Here is a 13,840-nt window from a genome sequence, read left to right on the forward strand (position 1 = left end):
ATGCTTTACATTAGACGAACTTTCTAGCTACTCAAACCATAAAAAAAACAAACCTTTCGATGGTCGCAAAATTTCATACGAATTTAACGCTACAACGAAAAATCCACTTGAACAATAGTCGTTTACAATCGATACCAGCTACTTCGACTAATCGAAAACTTGCGGAAGTGGAGTCTGATGGAAAGACGCATCTGGTGTCGTGCGCAATAAATACCTTCGCAGTCATGCCTAAATGATTCCCCAATTATTTTTAGCAGCCCGCCGAAAATAAATCAGACAGTTTGTCTATCATCACGGTGCAACTACGCGTTCTTAAATCACGTTATTCGCCTCTTTATCGCGCTATCGGGCGTCGCGCGAGAATGTTTAAAATTTTACATAATGTCCAATGCCACCGAGGTGGCTCTGTTCGCTTTAATTGGCAAAGCGTGTGAGTTATCTAATGTTATTTCGGACGTGATTTTTTGGCATGATTCGAAAGCAATTTGCCAGCAATTAAAGTGTTCCTTCAATAAACCTCAGACGAGTTTTGACGGTAAGTAAACTGTATTACTATCATCAGGTGAGTGTCTGATTAATCCTCGTTGGCAAGTAACGCGATTCCGCGTATTCCGCTGTGAGCGGCCTGCTTCTTTTTTTATTTCGCCCCGATATTAACCTTCTCGGTTCTGTATGTTTTTCTTTGGGTAAAAAAATAGTCTTTCCATATCTCAAATTATTTAGTCTCGATAAATATAACTGAACTATTAAATAAATTACGACATGTATGTAGATATTAATAATTATAACGATATTCGCTGATTAGTTTATACTAAATGGATACACTAAATGTATATACACTCGCTCATATATGTATACACTCAATTATTGCTACAATGCGCAACAGGCCCAAAAGTGTTAACGAGAAGAGAAACACATTTCTCGTTGCAAATAAATATTCCTTAATATGTTTAACTGTAATTTTAAACGCTGCATGGATTCGCCTGCGATTATGCAAATCGCTGTGTAATAGAAATCAAAGGTATATCGTGTACACCAACAAGGTGCTTCACGTCAACAGAATAAACAGATTTAATGAAACATTTTAATGTGACTTTTTATGTTCAACGAACTGTCCCAAAAGGTTTTATCGATCTCGATGCGTGAGCGTGGGATTATACTCTGTCGTTCCAGTACTTCCAGCGAACACTATAGATGGCGAAGGAGGGAAACTTTCCACTCTCCGGAGCCTGGAAAAATACCGAAAGCGTACGATGTAAATTTCCCAGAGAATCCGGGGTGGTTGTACCTATATTTCACTCCGTAAACGTGAAGAGCACTTGAATTCGTCACGGTTGGAAAATAATAAAAGCAGTCGTCGCAATTTCGTCAACTTTTCGTTGATAAGAAGAGCGTATAAAATATTTCTGTTTTCGATACGTGCCTCCAACGATAACACGTTTTAAACAGATATTTATTTCGATTCGAAACACTCTTTGTCAGCTGTTGGGCTTATTCGATCACCGAAATAACTCAACTATTTCTGGTGGAATAACTGAATATCGAAGCAGCAGTTTTCTATTAGGATTCGACAAAATTTTTATCTGGGTATGAATGTCTAATAACGAATGAAAAATAAATCTATCGGTCTATCGAATAATCGTAAGGAATAAATTGTTCCAAGGTGGTTTCATTCATCACATTCACTATTCGAATAAAGTTTCATCGATCTCAGGTTTAATTTTTTTTCAATTGAGTACAATGGAGAGGAAAACTTAATATTTCTATTAGCATGGTTCAATTTTCTAGAATTTATTTATTCGATTATGTGAAAGACGCAAATAATAAATGCGTGAAGACGTGTTGAAAAGAACTTTTTATTCCAACTCGAATAACGAATAAATGATAAACTGTTGTTGAATAAAAATTAGACTTTGAATTATGAAATTGAATGTTTCATATATATATTTAAAAAAAAAAAAAAAAACAACTATTCAGTGGAATAAACGTTACGAATAATTACTCTATACTGGTTTCATTCGTCATCTGTCACTTGAATAAAATTCTGCCTATCACTTTTAAATTTTGTGATTTTCCAAGTCACGTTTAAAAACCATCCAATGACTTCCGATATACTTGGCATACTTCTATGATTGAATACAAAGAAATAGCTATTAGTTTTTTCCACGAACTGTGTAAGATAATTAGTCACCATGATTCACACGAAGTAAACGCGTACAGATATATCAAATTTTCCAGTTTCGAGTACGCGAGAAGTATGTAAGCAATCCGAATAAATTATTCATACACGTTAAGAATTGAACGTTACACATGATCTTTAGAATTTCATCGTATAAATGCAACAGTTCTAATTTAAATGCATTCCGTTTCGTTGCTTCGCGTAATAATGCAGGTAATTATAACGACAAAGCGATGTAGCGTTGTAATTTGTTAACTTTCCGACACAAACTCTAGAAATTATTCTGGTTCATCATTCTCACAGGTGAGAAACCTTTTTCAAATTATCTTTGATGATTATATTGATTATATTGATATCTGCAATCAATATAATTCTTCTAATTTGTCATTCTCACATGTAAGAAACCTTCATCAAATTATTATCATAGAGTAAAAAATGCAAATCAAATTTTTTATATCATCTTTGATGATTTTCTACACTTTTCTTTAAAAATGCATCTTTTTGAATTTCTGTGAGTATTTGTACGCGTCTAAATAACTTAAATTACAACAAATATTGAAAATTGCTTTCAATATCTGAAAATAAATGCTTCTAAAGCAGAAAAAAGGAAGTGTTAACATTTGAAAATTGTCTTGCTTTCCTTTCCTTCCATTCCACCTAACGTGACGTGGAATATTGAACGTATCATCGAAACGAAACGAGCAAGTCAGCTGTAAATTGAACAAAATCTCCTGCATACGCCTACAAACAAACCTACTAAGTTCGAACAATTTATGTCAATTACTTCAGCTGCAAAAAAAGATCGCCTCGAAACTAATACAAATAAAATAGTACCCTTTTAATTAACGGAGTCAAACGGTTCGCTATGCGAGTGGCCCATTTAGCAGTGTTCCGTTGGAAATCAGGCGATTCTCGTACAAATCGCGGGAAGCATCGATGCGACTTGCGATCCGCAACACCATCACGTGACGATCGCTGGAAGCACGTGCTCGGCATCAATTATCGTCGAAACGAGCTGAACCATCCGAGAAGGAATTCCGTACGCAAAGCCAAACGGTCATCGCAGCTCGTGCATACATATGCAAGGGATCGCATCGCGGGTATTTCGCAACGCAAAGAAAGGCACGGGATCAAGCGAAAAGATAACTCGATTGCGACGCGGTTCGGTTCTCGATCGCGTTTACACGTCCCAGCTGGAACAAAGGGAGAAAAATGGAAAAAAAACGCGACGTCGCGTTGATCAGTTCCGATGTAGAGCACGTTGCACCGTGAAGATCTAAAACAATATTGGCTACCGACGCGTTTCAAGAGAAATGCTCGTTACGTAATCGATACGTTCGATTCGACGCTGATAGAAAAAAAAACACACAGGGGAACAGGAACGAGCTTCGTCCAACTAGACACGCAGATTTGTTCGCGCACCTTGGGAACAACTAATTGGAAAAATCGCCGTGTTACCGTCCCTCTCTCTTGGAATTCCAAGTTGAAACAGATGTACAAATTTATACTGCAATGTTTGCTCGCGTATTGCGCCGATGGCGTGCGCGCTTCTAAGTTTACTAACTCCTGGTTGCCGGATGAAGAATTGTTCATTTTTCAAGCGAACGCTACAGTGGACGACACAACTACGCTACGAATGAACAAACAATTGATAATAAAGAAAGTTGACGATCAACACGGTGCTTTCATTTTAAATAGTGCACTACGATATTTAGAGCAGAAGGAGCACCCAAGAAGCATTATTGATGATAAAACGTTCTCATGACAAAGCACTTATTTTTGGAAAATTATAAGAATAAGAAGAAACGTAATAAACGTATGATTCGTATATTCTGTATTTGCAAAGTTGGAAACTCAATCCTCAACGAAGACACGAAAAAGGATTTAGAATATCGTGTTCTGTACCGTTATTTACGATTATAATACCTTTTAGAATTACAAAATATACCAGACATTAGATGTATTAAAGAAAGCTTCAGTTCCATGGAGTTCCACTATGGTAAATCTAGCAGAAATGAGCATTAATTTAGAGACCATGCTTTAGTGGAATACAATTGGAATACAATTTTGTTCCAATAAAACTTATATTAAAGAAATACGGATATGAGCGTATTGGTATAAAAGTATAAATGATAAATTAGTATTTCGTATAATAAAAGAAAATCACGATGACACGATTTCTCATATTGAACAAATAACTAAAACTGATCCCTTATTAAGAAAAAAGGCATTTTCGTCTTGTACGAACTATTATCTATCTAGAGGGAATTTTGAGAAAGTGATGGAAATATTGAAGTATTTAGAAACAGATATTTTATTATATTGCTGTGTACAAATTGTTAATTACGTAAGGGCCAGTTTAACTTTAAAGACCATACCTAAATCCCTTGAACATTTTATTGAAATGTTGGATTGGGTGAAGTTGCAATTACAAGGAATGGCAAAAAAAAGTAAAACTCAGTCACATTACTGCAACAGCGTTACTACTAGTATGGATGAAGTAAAGTCAATGTATTTCTTAAAAAGAGAGTTTCAAATTGATATTACAGTCAAAGAATATTTCACTGGTAAAAAGCGAGTATTACAGAATTATATCGAAAAATTGTACACTGTAGATACTGAAAAAAAAACGATTGCTTGCCTATAAAGTAAAAAAAAGTCATTAAAGTTGCAGATTTACTTCAATTACAAAATATACAATATTAAAGTGAGACAACATATTTGTATGTCAGAATCTATTTACAGATAGGTTTGTTTGTATTCGATTAAAGCAATAGAAAATCCACTTAAAATTCGTCCCTCAACAGATTAAAATAAACAAATCGTATGTATTTCATCCCATTAGTGTTACATTAAAAAACACAATCCTACATCACCTTTCGAAAACTCTTTATTGCCATGAGTTCCATAAATTTACGCAGTGAAAAATTCTATCAAGAAACAAGTAATTCGTTCTAATAGAGCACGGTTAAAGCGTGCCGTATAATGTTACAATAAATGACAAACTGCGATAACGTTACACGCTGAATTATTTGTCTTGAGAGGAGGGATCTATCAAGTGAGTCAGGATGGCACGTGTTGAGCAACTTTTAGACCACCGAGGCGTTGGAAAAGCGCGAGTAACGAGACCAACGATTACAACAGATTTCCTGGGAAGTTCTGTTTATATGCGTGTGTGATCTCATCTTTGGCATCTTCCTGCAAAAACACTGGAAAATATACAGTGCAAAGCCAAGGCGAGGAAGAGTTACGAAATCGGAGTCAAGACAAATACCCCCAGACATTCTTGAAACTTTCATCGATACTTTACTTTCTAGTGACGATCGATATTGATCGGGGAAAAAAGCAATTAATTTGTTTGGGAATTTATAAAAGAACGATCATTAACCGCGCGTATCTCCACGCGATTAATCATGCCTCGATATTTTATTTCACTGATTTAAAATTCATCTTGAAATGTTTTGAAATGATACTTCACGTTCTGAAAGTTGTTAAATCGTTATGATACATCTTTCTTGCAAAATTTCTTTCTCGATGGCTATAAAATATTTGAGTTGATTTTTGTGTGTTTAATATTATTTTTTTTCAGTGAAATACGATGAGAATGAAAAAAAATTGACTTTTCAGAAAGAATAAATAACGAATTAGTTAATTTACTCTTGATCTATTAGCTACTATGCAGCTATTAACAGATTCATATTAATTCAAGAAATACTCAATGGTAATAATTCGTCATATTGACGTCAGAGACGATTTCGTAATCAAATAACTGATTCATTATTTACTGCAATTTCTTTGAAAAATTGATTTATTAATATCAGCAGCCAAAAAGGTTTATATTCCGTTGCTTTTCAAAACCAATGATTATAATGTCCGCTTGAAATTTGCAATGTCATGCTTCGAAATTCTAATTTTTATTTAAGGAGTAACGATTAAACAGTTTCTTAAAACGCTTCTTCATAGATACATTATTTCCCTCATTCGCATAATTGAATAAAACATTCCTGAAAAATCGAATCATACTAATGGAAATATGAAATTTCACTTTCTGGTCATTTAGATTTAACAAAAGCAAGTGGCAGAAATGCATCACTTATTCGTCACAATATTCTTATTTATTAAACGTAAAATAATTAATTCTGTATCTAAAATTCCAATTGTTATTCTACAAGTAACAAATAAATAATTATTTATCCTTTATTCATTATTCGACCGAAATTAAATGATTCCTTGCAACTATTCGTGAATCGTACGGGCGAAAATTCGAAACTGTATACAAACAATGTACCTATTCTGTAATACAATATACAGTGGGCGTAGAAAGTATTCGTACACCGATCAATTTCCAAAAAAAACTATGTAAAATTGTAATTTATTAACTTATTTTTTATAAACAATGACATTCTACATATTCTCGGAAATGTCTAAAAATAGATAGATTACAAACAAAAAAATAGCTATTGATGTAAGTTACGAAATTAACAAACGAAAAAAAAAAACAATTAATCGATAGAAATACTGAAACAATAGGTATTCACACAATTGTTTAATTTTTAAAACTTCGTTAAAAAAAAAGAAATTTACATTAATTTACATTAAATTTCTCCATTCCTGTATTAGAGCCTTTTTTAAAAAGTACTTGACTGGAAATTTGATGTTTTATAATTCGTACGGAGCAATAAACTAATGCGTTTACGTTACAAACTCTACTGTAAATGATTCGTCATAAGAATCGTACAAATACTTATTGCTTCTATACTTTCACACACTTTTCGCATCTTTTTGTTCATTTTACAAATTATATTAACTAGTAAATGTTGTTTGGACTATATCTATCTTAGAGACTTCCGAGAATATGTAAAATATCATTGATTACAAAAAAAAAGAAGTTAAGAAACTACAATTTCACAGAAAAGTTTTTTGGGAAATTGATCGGTGTACGAATACATTCTACACCCACTGTATAATACATAATACTATAAAATGTTGAATACTCGAGCCGGGTACAATAAATAAAAAGGGGAGTCTGCTTTCAATTTACGCGACCTTTCCGCCAAATTGATCACAATAGATTCGTTAAAGAAAGCTTGCCAAGAGTTTTCCCAAGTAACACACCCACCGACGATCAAGAACGACGACGACGACGCCGAAGACGAGAATGATGGTCGCGTCGGCGACCCAGTCGGTAAATCCCCGTCGCCGCAATGTCTGCAGTGGCAGAAGATAGTCTCCACACACCACCTCCCCGACCATCTTGTTACTCATCATTAGAACAAGCCGAGTACCTCGGCCAAATGAAGCGAGAGATGCGTCGAGGACAAAGCGACAAACAGAGATGGACGTATGCTAGAGTCCGACTCCTCGCTCTCAACTAACGTTGGAGTTACAAATCGTTGGATGATGGTTCCTTGACACCAGTTCCAACAACCGTACAGCTGTGTAAACGACGTAAACGTAAAACAGGAATGCATTCATGGCAATGTAACACGCTAACTGAAAAAGTACTGTCTCTTTTAAGGAGGAAGTCACCTTGGATGTATGAAAATCATAGCTACATTCAACATTTTTTTTTTTTATTTTTTTTATTTTATATATATATATATAATTCAATTAATGAAAGATCTGTTTTTTGGTGCTTGTTGTGCATATAGTTAATCGTATACAAATTATTCTTTTTTTTTTTTTTTAATTTCTTTAAATACGGTAGCGCTGCTGGAGCCATTACGATGCAAGTTGGCTTCTTTCCCATAACGGAATCTTTCCTGTTATGCAGTGCGAAACTCAATTTTCGGTCACCCGTATTTTTGGTCATAAGTTCGCCGTTTCTCCACGAGAATCTTTTGCAACTTACAATGATATTATCTCATACTAACACGCTACTACCCACCAAGTGGAGTTTATGCTGGATTTACAAATATTTTCGAAAATTTGGGTTGACACGCGATTTTACGGTCACTTCGTAAAATGAATATCATTTTGCTAAATAAATAGTGAAATAATAAATAATAAAAGCTATCATTTCCTTTTGAAATTGAAAAAAGATAGCATGAGCAATTATTACTACAATGAATATTGTATGTGTAACAAAAACGTTACACGATTCAAGTATTTTTCTTTGCACGCGGAAGTGGTGAGGAAACATCAGGGTCACGTGTAAGATGCATTGCTGCACACACACAGTCACGTAATTTTTCATACGCGGTGATCATAAGGCCTCTATGCCATTAGAGATTAGGCTTAATAGCAGCTAAGCTGAAGCACGTCGTCTGTCCGTGTATATTTACTTGTGATGTAATAAAGACGTTATTATTACCGTCATCGATATTAATATTGTTGTCTCTTGCGAATAACGGCGTGACAAAGGGATTTCTAAGAGATCTATTTATTGTTTTATTTTTTAATAACAAAATGTCAGAATATTTGTGACCATCTGTGTTTCATTACAAAAAAAAAATATCTTGAGACTCTGTTGAAAATCCATTCGTCATCCCAACCAATTTTATACTGAAATTCGCGTTAAAATAGCCTGAATATTTATTATAGTTCAGATCAAAATAACCTGAACAATTACTGTCGTGCTAAAAGCAAAACCCGATGTAACTTTAATTGCCTAATCTTTTACGCACCAGTAAAAAATGAAAATCGAAATTTTCTTTGCAACTTTCCTTCCAAGGAAAAGAAAAACTATTTCCATCGCGTGACGACATACTATACGGTCACACGACCGTTACGTACGCATAGTAAGAAGGGTTTCCTTGCACTTAGATACTGTAAATATTTCAGGCAGAAAAGCTCTATTACAGTGCAAGTATGCCCTTGTCAAAGACTTCTATATGGAGATACTATGAAACAGAAATATCGGTGATACCCATATTTAACTCTTCCGATACTAAAGCCGATTATAATCGCTGGCTCCAACGGAGTGACTGTATATTAAGAACGTCTATAGACGCGAGTGATTAGAATCTACGCCAGACGACAACGTTAAATCGCGAGTAAACATACAGGGACTAAATAAAATAAAAGAAATAAAATAGGGTCACGCAAACGTACGTCCTATATTACCTTGGATTCCGAATGTAACGAGCGTTGGGTTTTAGTAACACTTTTGACAAATATAATTTATATATTTTGAGATTACTCGAGGTCAAATATAAATACATTAATGACTGAATATTTTAGAAATTATTAGCTTTAAGGTAGCTATCCCTTGATACTTTTAATCTCAGAATTCATTACTATGCAGAACTCTGTCATGAAATACTAATCATAACATTAAAAATAAGAAGTTCACTTTCATTACTTCTTTCATGCTTCCATTTAATACTTGTTTGAAACGTTTAGTATTTTAAATGACATCCCTTCCATAGGATACAGGTAATTTGATTTGACAAAAGAAAGAAGTTGACTTTCATAGTTTGTTTACACCTCTATTTAATTTTTGTGTAAAACATTAGCTACCATAAATAGTTTCAAAGTTATGGGAATGGGGATACTTTAAATAGAACAGCTACCATAAAATGCTGGTAAGTAACTCTATTTTTTTTTTTTTTTAAATACCTTTCGTAACTTCTTTATACTTCCATTTAATTCCCGTTTGAAGCAATTAGTTTAATCGATAGATTCTGAAACATTCGAGGGGGATGCTTTAAACGGAACCACCTTGAATACTGGGAAAGGTAAATAATCATCCCTTGTTGACATCATAAATCACATAGAATCCAGGAACATTTGCAGAGAGGTTTATTGACACAACGTTTGGGCTCTCTCAAATTACAACTCATCTATAAAATAAATGTAAATGTTAAAGAAAAACGAGAAAAGAAGCGCATTAAAAACTTTCAGTAAACATGAAACATATTAAACTTAGAAACGAGAATATATATATATAAAATTATATATATATATATAATAGAACAGCTACCATAAAATGCTGGGAAGTAACTCTATTTTTTTTTTGTTTAAAAATACCTTTCGTAACTTCTTTATACTTCCATTTATTATTATTAGCTACCTATATATATATATATCATATATATCATATATATCATATATGAATATGAAAATTATGAATATATGATATGATATATATGAATATATTCATCACGACGATGATAAAAGAGGCTGTGGATATGAATTATCTCATTAGGATTCGATTAGTTAAAACATCATATCGATAAACCTGTATGTACTATACGATATCCCCAGAAAGTAAACAATGACTATATTTTCAATGTTCCAACAAGGAAAATTTGATTTGATCTAATGGGAGCGATAGACAAATTGCATGTGTATATAGATTATCCAATCATTGGATTTTCCAATGAATTTAAGGTCACTTTAGAAAGGCACAGAATTCATTTCTACACCTAATACATATAACTATATCTTTGTAATTAAAGGGAGGAGGGAGAAACTAATTTATCAATCAAATTAAATCTCGATTGTAATAATTTTTCCCAAAAATTGCGAAAAAAGCATTATTAATATTCAATTGACTTTAGAAAGAACATTGAAGCGCATAAATAGGTCAAATTGATTGGTTCGATAGATTTAGCGTCAACTATTAATTTTAATTTCTGAAGATCACTCGACGTTTCTTTAGCCATTGCCAATCGACAGTATTGAAGTACGGCAGGGAATTGAATAAGGTTTCCAGCAAATCCGTGTACGTCGAAAGGATAAGAAGATCAATGATAAGACGTTTACTAGCTTGGATTGAGATGCAAGGTGTTGCCGAGCACCTCTTGTGACAGTAAGCAGATACAATTTCCAGAACACTTGTGTTACAACAAGGAATTAAAGTCAAACAGGACAGTTTCGTTATTTAATGAGTCTATTCGCCGTATTAAAAAATCAGTTCCGAAGCTCTAGAGTTACTAGATGTCCCCATAAGAAAGCATTCGATCTAGCAAAATGTTGTCGTGTCAGGGAACTTCGAAGGTATTCCTTGTATTGGTTTCCAAGTCGGTCACACTGCAAAATACGGTCAACTCGTTTCCAGGATGAACCAGATTACTTATTTAGAACGATGTAATCCATTTACTCCCGGGGTACAAGATTTTCCAATATTTAACCTCTTAAGGGACGAATCTCTTAAATGGATTTCTTTTTGCATTAATTGCGGAGTATTTACGGAGATTTCGTAACAGATTTCTATTACTGAAGTAATGCTTTAATAAACGAAGTGGATTTACTATAATTAATTTGGAGGCTTGAGCAACAACAGTCAGCACAAGTGATTGGCAAAAAATATAAACGGTTTCTGTAAATCCTTGTGAAATTTAGAATGAGTCGAAATGACCGTGCTCTATAAATCTAGCGTTAACATGCAAATATGCTGTCTAACTTTAATATGGTATATTTTTTATTACTAAAAATAAAAAAAAAATAGTCAAGATGGTTAATACTCAAACGATAAGTGGCTGAAGCTCTACAGTTACTAGACGTTCCAAAAAACTCACAAATCCAGCAAAATGCTCTGGTGTCAGCGAACTTCGAAGGGATTCCTTTTATCGGGTTCCAGGTCGGTCGCGTTATGCAATAAGGTTAACTCGTCTTCAGCAGCTAAGTGGTTACATATTTAGGAAGGTGTAAGTGGTTTATTCTCAAAACATACAATTCTTCAGTTATTCAATCTTCGAATTGAACAATAATTGTTTCCTAAATACAACCAACAACACGATTCATAAATTCCAGGAGGTAAACACTGGAATTAAAGTCTATAGATAGACTACCGGTAGATAAATGGTCAAACAACAACAAACAATTGTCCAAAGCTCTGTAGTCGCCAGATACCCCCCTAACAAAGCATCTAAATCCAATAAAACGTTCGCATGCCAGCGAACTTCAAAGGAATTCTTTTCATCGAGTTCTCACTCGGTCACATTACGCAACAGGGTTAACTCGTCTTCGCCAGGTAACGGGTTACGCGTTTATAGCAGCGTAATTAACTCATTCCCGAGATACAAGAGTGTCCAATTATTTCGAACAGTGGGACGCGCGATGCGACGTTAATCGACCAGTGCGGACGTGTATGGAGCCGTATCGAAAGAAACCCTCGCCAAACACGGAGATCAAACAGTGTTTCTTAGAAAAGCGGATGACGAGGAGGGGGGAAATCCCGGTGACGAATAGCATAAAACATACGGGATTAAAGTGAATCCAATTTGAGCCGAATGCGAAACGCGTTTCGATATACACTCACGCTCATAACTACAGTCCCGGTAAATTGATTGGCTCCAAAACAGAATAGTATACTTATGAACACGTTCAATAGTGGTATATCTAACACTTTATAGAGATTTCCAAACTGGCCAACAGAAAATAACTAAAGATCGCTACAACTCAAAGATTTCTGCGTGAAATGAATTGTAGCAATTGCCAAATGTACTTTGCAACGCAGCTACAATATTCTCAAAGTTAAGGCGTCTGGTCACCCTAAACGCTCGCCAGATGGGTACTATTCTTAAAAAAAAAATTAATTAAAAAATTAATCAAGTAATCGCAAAAATCCATTGCTATTCTACAGATAATGTATCTAAAAGTAGCGTGTACAAATTTTAGAGCAATCGGACCGCACGTTTACTTTTTTTTAGGGTTATCTCTGGATTATCTCTTAGGATTGGTCTGAAATTTGTACACACTACTTTTAGATACATTATCTGAAGAGTAGCAATGGATTTTTGCGATTACTTGATTAGTCTTTTGTTTTATTGACGATTTTTCTCGAAATTTCGGTGAAAAATAAAAAAGAATTTCTTTGGCTCACCATAATTTTCTTAATCCAATTGCTACTCTCTTGCGACAAACTCCAGAAACAATCTAATATTTTTTTTTTTCTTTTTCACATGCAACCTAAAGAATATAATGATGGTACAGCCCACGCGCGTTTCGTACCGAAGGCCTTCATCAAAATTTTCGAACCGCCGCTATTTTATCTTTGTTATCTCAACAAATTTTTCATGTGTTCATTAAACCGTTCTTTAGTATGTGTCAAAACATAAAAATATTTTTCTTCTATACTTTCGGATTTATGAATTTTTTAAGAATAGTACCATCTGGCGAGCGCTCAGGGTGGCCAGACGCCTTAAAAAAGCTTCACCTAAATTCTTCTCTGTAAACAAAAATCAATACTTGGTCAATACTTGGCCACCTAAAGTGGTTTCCCCCCTTAATATTATTGAATATTACTAACAACACATTCTTAATAGAATTTAGCAAGAAAAGGTTGTACAGTAATAAGTCACACGTGTATATTAATTATTCATGAAAGGGATTAGATGGCCACATATTTATGGATGGGGTTGTACGTGCCCGCGAGGCACGTGTGCATCATCTCGGTTAGATGTGACGTTCTTCTTTCTTCTGCAACAATACCGACTAATTAACCGCCTAGTCTACACGACCTTGCAATTAATCGTACTGTTGCGCGCGTCCACGCGTTTGCTTCCGGCGTAATCCCTGATATACTGCCGATAGTCTTCTTAATTACGGCCAGGCGTTCCGAATTGCGCTTTCCAAGGGAAAATACACGAAGTGTGTTTGTATACGTTGCAGGGTAATCTGTGCCGCTCAGAATAGTTTTAGGATCGCCTGTTCAAACAATCTTATCGGTCGCCATGGGTTTTAATCAAACCGCGTGCAATATATTAGGTTGTC

At 34.6% G+C, this 13,840-nt stretch overlaps 1 protein-coding gene across 1 annotated transcript in view; it reads right to left on the reverse strand.

Moving 5' to 3' along the window:
- Positions 1-13,840, reverse strand: part of LOC128890401 (dentin sialophosphoprotein) — a 186,504-nt gene that overhangs the window by 162,680 nt on the left and 9,984 nt on the right. The window lies entirely within an intron of this gene.

The sequence above is a fragment of the Hylaeus anthracinus genome, unplaced genomic scaffold (genome assembly GCF_026225885.1).
Source record: "Hylaeus anthracinus isolate JK02 unplaced genomic scaffold, UHH_iyHylAnth1.0_haploid 12000, whole genome shotgun sequence".
Taxonomy (NCBI): domain Eukaryota; kingdom Metazoa; phylum Arthropoda; class Insecta; order Hymenoptera; family Colletidae; genus Hylaeus; species Hylaeus anthracinus.